Genomic DNA, 7,590 nt, shown 5'->3' with positions numbered 1-7,590 from the left:
TAGCTTCATTGCTTGGATAAGTACTCACCTTCCTGCTGTACTTTGACAAGAGGTGGAGGCGGCTTCTCCCCTCTCCGTTACTGGGTGCGGTCGCATCCACACCTGTGTGTTGTTGCTCTCTCCCGCCAGCAGTACCGGATCCGACGAGCGGAGGCAGTGGCCACCTGGGAATTCGGGACTTGGCGGTTCCAGTATTTCCAGGGTTCGGTGGCAGAGGAGATCTGGGTGGTTCCGGTTCGACTGAGACGGACGTCTCCTACCTTCGAGCCTGCCCACACGACACCAGCGGATTCGACCCCAAATTGTGATTGTTGTATTTATTGTGCTCGTTTCACAATAGTAAACCTTGTTATTTACCTTCTCCATTGTCCGTTCATTGCGCCCCCTGTTGTGGGTCCGTGTTCCTACACTTTCACAACAATAGATTGATCATATTTAAGATCGAAGCATTAAATAATGGTAGGGCTTCCTTGAGCAGCCTGGTAGGAATTGGGTCTAATAAACATGTTGATGGTTTGGATGAAGTAACTAATGAAAATAACTCAGACAGAACAATCGGAGAGAAAGAGTCTAACCAAAATACCGGCATCACTGAAAGCAGCCAAAGATAACGATACATCTTTGGGATGGTTATGAGTAATTTTTTCTCTAATAGTCAAAATTTGTTAGCAAAGAAAGTCATGAAGTCATTACTAGTTAAAGTTAATGGAATACTCAGCTCAATAGAGCTCTGACTCTTTGTCAGCCTGGCTACAGTGCTGAAAAGAAACCTGGGGTTGTTCTTATTTTCTTCAATTAGTGATGAGTAGAAAGATGTCCTAGCTTTACGGAGGGCTTTTTTATAGAGCAACAAACTCTTTTTCCAGGCTAAGTGAAGATCTTCTAAATTAGTGAGACGCCATTCCTCTCCAACTTACGGGTTATCTGCTTTAAGCTACGAGTTTTGTGAGTTATACCACGGAGTCAGACACTTCTGATTTAAAGCTCTCTTTTTCAGAGGAGCTACAGCATCCAAAGTTGTCTTCAATGAGGATGTAAAACTATTAACGAGATACTCTAACTCCCTTACAGAGTTTAGGTAGCTACTCTGCTCTGTGTTGGTATATGACATTAGAGAACATAAAGAAGGAATCATATCCTTAAACCTAGTTACAGCGCTTTCTGAAGACTTCTAGTGTAATGAAACTTATTCCCCACTGCAGGGTAGTCCATCAGGGTAAATGTAAATGTTATTAAAAAATGATCAGACAGAAGGGAGTTTTTAATAAATAGAGTCTAATAATAGATTAAATGCAGTGTTGAGGCTGTCATTCTCAGCATCTGTGTGGATGTTAAAATCGCCCACTATAATTATCTTATCTGAGCTAAGCACTAAGTCAGACAAAAGGTCTGAAAACAATAACAATACAGTGACTGTCAATCATACACCAGGTGACGTGTGGGCAGGCTCGACGATAGAAGACGCCTGGCGAGAGAAAGCCGGAATCCACACAGCTTCCACCGCCAAAGGAGCTGAAGAACACCGGAGCCGCCAAGCCCTGCGCCCCAGGTGGCCGCTGTCTTCAGCAGTCAGACCCGGTACTGCTGGCAGAGAACAGAGACAGTCCAGATGAGTGTGAGGTCGCACACTCAGTAATCCCACAGTCTGTATTCAGTAAAGGAGGGAGAACCTCCACCTCCAATCACACACTCGTGCAGCTCCTGTCTAACCACTTATCTGGTTGGAGTGTGAAGCAAAGCCGTCGCTGATCACACCAAACGCCAATCTCACAGATAAGGACACACCACAGGAAGACGGCTGCAAAGAAGTTCAGATTATTACTCAATGTTTTGAGTCAGCAGAGAAAATTACCTGATTGGTAGTTGATTTCTCGGCGGGGAGGTGGAGTTGCAGTCCGGCCTTTATGGTGGTGGTGATGAGTAGTGGATGAGTGACAGCTGGTAAGGATGATGAGTGACAGCTGTCACTCCTGGTCGCTCCGACGCCCTCTCGTGCTTGAAGCCCGCACTTCAAGCAGGGCGCCATCTTGTGGTGGTGGGCCAGCAGTACCTCCTCTTCAGCGGCCCACACAACAAATCCTGCAGTTTAGCTAATTGGTGTGTATCCTCTGGCTACATGGATAGATAAAGCTGGGTATCATCTGCGTAACAATGAAAATTTAAGCAATGCTGTCTAATAATCCTGCCTAAGGGAAACATGTATAAAGTGAATAAAATTGGTCCTAGCACAGAACCATGTGGAACTCCATAATTAACCTTAGTCTGTGAAGAAGATTCCCCATTTACATGAAACAAATTGTAATCTATTAGATAAATATGATTCAAACCACTGCAGCGCAGTGCCTTTAATACCTATGGCATGCTCTAATCTCTATAATAAAATTTTATGGTCAACAGTATCAAAAGCAGCACTGAGGTCCAACAGAACAAGCACAGAGATAAGTCCACTGTCCGAAGCCATAAGAAGATCATTTGTAACCTTCACTAATGCTGTTTCTGTACTATGATGAATTCTAAAACCTGACTGAAACTCTTCAAATAGACCATTCCTCTGCAGGTGATCAGTTAGCTGTTTTACAGTGGCTACAGTGCTGAAAAGAAACCTGGGGTTGTTCTTATTTTCTTCAATTAGTGATGAGTAGGAAGATGTCCTAGCTTTATGGAGGGCTTTTTTATAGAGCAACAGACTCTTTTTCCAGGCTAAGTGAAGATCTTCTAAATTAGTGAGATGCCATTTCCTCTCCAACTTACGGGTTATCTGCTTTAAGCTGCGAGTTTGTGAGTTATACCACGGAGTCAGGCACTTCTGATTTAAGGCTCTCTTTTTCAGAGGAGCTACAGCATCCAAAGTTGTCTTCAATGAGGATGTAAAACTATTGACGAGATACTCTATCTCACTCACAGAGTTTAGGTAGCTACTCTGCACTGTGTTGGTATATGGCATTAGAGAACATAAAGAAGGAATCATATCCTTAAACCTAGTTACAGCGCTTTCTGAATGACTTCTAGTGTAATGAAATTTATTCCCCACTGCTGGGTAGTCCATCAGAGTAAATGTAAATGTTATTAAGAAATGATCAGACAGAAGGGAGTTTTCAGGAATACTGTAAGTCTTCAATTTCCATACCATAAGTCAGAACAAGATCTAAGATATGATTAAAGTGGTGGGTGGACTCATTTACATTTTGAGCAAAGCCAATAGAGTCTAATAATAGATTAAATGCAGTGTTGAGGCTGTCATTCTCAGCATCTATGTGGATGTTAAAATCGCCCACTATAATTATCTTATCTGAGCTAAGCACTAAGTCAGGCAAAAGGTCTGAAAATTCACAGAGAAACTCACAGTAACGACCAGGTGGACGATAGATAATAACAAATAAAACTGGTTTTTGGGACTTCCAATTTGGATGGACAAGACTAAGAGTCAAGCTTTCAAATGAATTAAAGCTCTGTCTGGGTTTTGGATTAATTAATAAGATGGAATGGAAGATTGCTGCTAATCCTCCGCCTCGGCCCGTGCTATGAGCGTTCTGGCAGTTAGTGTGACTCGGGGGTGTTGACTCATTTAAACTAACATATTCATCCTGCTGTAACCAGGTTTCTGTAAGGCAGAATAAATCAATATGTTCATCAATTATTATATCATTTACTAACAGGGACTTAGAAGAGAGAGATCTAATGTTTAATAGACCACATTTAACTGTTTTAGTCTGTGGTGCAGTTGAAGGTGCTATATTATTTTTTCTTTTTGAATTTTTATGCTTAAATAGATTTTTGCTGGTTATTGGTAGTCTGGAAGCAGGCACCGTCTCTACGGGGATGGGGTAATGAGGGGATGGCAGGGGGAGAGAAGCTGCAGAGAGGTGTGTAAGACTACAACTCTGCTTCCTGGTCCCAACCCTGGATAGTCATGGTTTGGAGGGTTTAAGAAAATTGGCCAGATTTCTAGAAATGAGAGCTGCTCCATCCAAAGTGGACTGCATGCCGTCTCTCCTAACAAGACCAGGTTTTCCCCAGAAGCTTTGCCAATTATCTATGAAGCCCACCTCATTTTTTGGACACCACTCAGACAGCCAGCAATTCAGGGAAAACATGCGGCTAAACACAAGGTACATGAAAACATAACGTCATTGAGAGCTTTTCCTCACAGAGAGAGATTTAATAACTTTCCAAAATTTCTGTGGCTGTTTAGGTTATTTGTGGTGACAGACAAAGATGACTGACTCAGTGATGGTGGTCTAGAACAGGGGTAGGCAACCTGTTCCAGAAAGAGCCATGAGGGTGCAGGTTTTCTTTGCAACCACTGACTCCACCAGGTGATTTTACTGATTAATATCACTTTGAGCAGATGGAATCAGTTAATCAGTGAAATCACCTAGTGGAGTCAGTGGTTGCAAAGAAAACCTGCACCCTCATGGCTCTTTCTGGAACAGGTTGCCTACCCCTGGTCTAGAAGTTCACCATCATTGTTTGTGGCAGGTTGAACTAACTTCCTCAGCTGCCGTATAAAGTACACCTTCTGTTTTGCTCTCTTGGTGAGAGAGCTGACGTTCAGCTCCAATTTGAGGTCCTGGTGATGGTGATCCACAAGTAGCAGAAGGACTCCACAATGCCACAAACGATGGTGAACATCTACACTGCCATCACTGAGTCCATCATCTTTGTCTGTCACCACTAATAACCTAAACAGCCACAGAAATTTTGGAAAGTTATTAAATCTCTCTCTGTGAGGAAAAGCTCTCAATGACATGTTATGTTTTCATGTACCTTGTGTCTTCACTGAAGCAGGAAAGAATGCCTTTAGTTTTTCAGCTTCCTCTGATTGGAACGTTCTTCAATCTGAGCTGAAACTGTCCAGACTGACTTCCTTGAGCTCCTTTCAGTTTATTTAATAAGATCACAAATGGGATTTGTTTGTGCAGTGCCTATGTTTCTAAAACTAAATCTGCCTGAGTCGATGGTATTTTATTGATCACCATCGTTCTCCTGTTGATGTTAAACTGTCCATGATGACGTGTGCTGCTGCTTTTCTTGGCCAGGTCTTTGTTGCAAAAGAGGCTTCAGTCTCAATGGAATTCTGCCTGGTTAAATAAAGGTTATTATTATTTTTAAATCTGATGTCTGTGTTCTGAATTTGTTTCTATCCACAAGGGGGTGCCACAGGGTTCTGTTTGGGGTCCCCGTTTATTTATTAATCATGCCAACTTTTTGGGCTCTAATGTGTCAGATGCTAATTTGCATTTTTTTGCTGATGGCACAGTTGCTTTTTGCTGTGGTTCAACTCCGTTCCATGTGTCCAGACAGAAGAGGGCTTTTGTCCACTCCGCAGCTTTTGCAGAGAATAAATTACAAGAGGAGTGGAAATTAAAAGTACTAATTTCACTGAGTGCTTTTAAATCCACATTGAGAGCACTTGAGGCTAACTCCATAATATGCACTTGTTTTTATAGTATGCTTGTTTTTAATTTTTTATCATCTATTAATTTGCCTTTTGCTTGTGTTTGTGTAAATGTGTAACCGTGCTTTGTATTTGCTGCTGTTTATCTTGGCCAGGACTCCCTTGGAAAAGATGTTCATAATCTCAAAGGGAGTTTTTCTGGTTTAAAAAAAAAAATATGCCACTCGCGGGATTCGAACCTGAAAAGAGCTGGATAGTAGACATGAGTCTTACCACTGTGCCATGACCATAGTTATAAAACACACCCGTAAAATCCTTCAAATAAATAAGGAGGGAAACGTATTTAATAAAAAAAAAACAAAAACAATGAAACAATGTACGAGGTCTATTAGAAAAGTATCCGACCTTATTATTTTTTTCAAAAACCATATGGATTTGAATCACGTGTGATTACATCAGACATGCTTGAACCCTCGTGGGCATGCAAGAGTTTTTTCACGCCCGTCGGTTACATCATTCGCCTGTGGGCAGTCTTTGAGTGAGGAGTCACCCACCCTCTCGTCAATTTTTTCATTGTTTAGGAATGGCTCAGAGACTGCTGCTTTGTTTGATCAAAATTTTTTCAAAACTGTAAGGCACAACTGAGTGGACACCATTCGATAAATTCAGCTGGTTTTCGGTAAAAATTTTAACGGCTGATGAGAGATTTTGGTCTGGTAGTGTCGCCGTAAGGACGGCCCACGGCGCCTGACGGCGATCTGCGCTTCGAGGCGGCAGCGTCTCGCCGTTTCAAGTTGAAAACTTCCACATTTCAGGCTCTGTTGACCCAGTAAGTCGTCAGAGAACAGAGAACTTTCAGAAGAAGTCAGCATGAGGAGTTTATTCGGACATTCCATTGTTAACGGACATTTTGTAATGAAAGAACGTGCGGGCAGAGTCGCATGTCGGGCTGGACCCGACCGCGGGGGGGTCGCGACAGGAAAAACACCTCCGTTGGAAACCTTAACGGGCAAGTTGGAACATGTCCAAGCTGTTAAACAATTTCTCAGTTACTCACTTGTTGAAAGCCATCAAAAAACGCCTGAATTTTACAAATGGTTTTCAACACAGAGGTGTTTTTCCTGTCGCGGCGCACACAGATTCACTGAGTCGTCACGGAAATGACTCGGCGAATTTGCGCGCACGTCTTTCATTAAAAAATGTTCTTAAACAGTGGAATGTCCGCATAAAGTCCTCATGCCGGCCTCTTCTGAATCTTCTCTGTTCTCTCACGACATCCTGGGTGAATTAAGCCTTAAATTAGGATGTTTTCAGGTCGAAAAGGCCGACGACGGCGCCTGGAAGTGCTGCACGATGTCCCGCTCCGTGGGAAGTCCTTACAGCGACAGAAACACCCCATAATCTCTCATCAGCTGTTAAACTTTTCACCGAAAACCATCTTAATTTCTCGAATAGTGTCCACTCGGATATTCGTCACAGGTCCAGAAAAAATGTTGATAAAGCAACGCGCGCCGTCTCGAGCAGCGTGTGAAACAAAGGAATTCAGCCGAGAGGGCGGGACCACATCTCACTCAAGGCCTGCCCACAGGGAAATGACATCACCGACACGCGTGAAAAAACTCACGCATGCGCACGAGGGTTCAAGCATGATTGGTGTAATCGCATGTCATTCAAATCCATATAGTTTTTTAAAAAAATAAAAAGATAGGATACTTTTCTGATAGACCTCGTATAAAAGAGGATGTTAATTTATGACATATTTTCCTGCCTAATCCCCAAAAGTTTAGCCGATATTAAATGACACAACAGGTAAGTTGGAGCAAACTTTCCCGCAAAGAGATCTGTGCTCGACTGATTCTGTCTGCTCGTCTTGATCAGTGATTGGACACAAACACTTCAAGTTCAGTGGCTGAGGGAAAAGGAGGCTGGAGATCATTATCATACCGCACAAACGCCATTTTTTATGCGCGTCATGAAGTGCACAGACGCGCGTATTTTCCGCGTGTTGTGGGCATCTGAATGCCATTTTTTACAAGGTTTTTTTTTAAGGGCTCCATTGCAGCGTAGAAAATGACATAATAACCGACAAAATGGCATTTTTTACGGCATTTTTTAAGGTCTTCATTGCGGCATAAAAAACTATGTAATAACCGACAAAATGGTGTTTTTTATGGTGTATTTTTGGCGAAACA

Source organism: Thalassophryne amazonica, chromosome 11 (assembly GCF_902500255.1).
Source record: "Thalassophryne amazonica chromosome 11, fThaAma1.1, whole genome shotgun sequence".
NCBI lineage: Eukaryota > Metazoa > Chordata > Actinopteri > Batrachoidiformes > Batrachoididae > Thalassophryne > Thalassophryne amazonica.
This window is presented reverse-complemented; position numbering follows the sequence as displayed.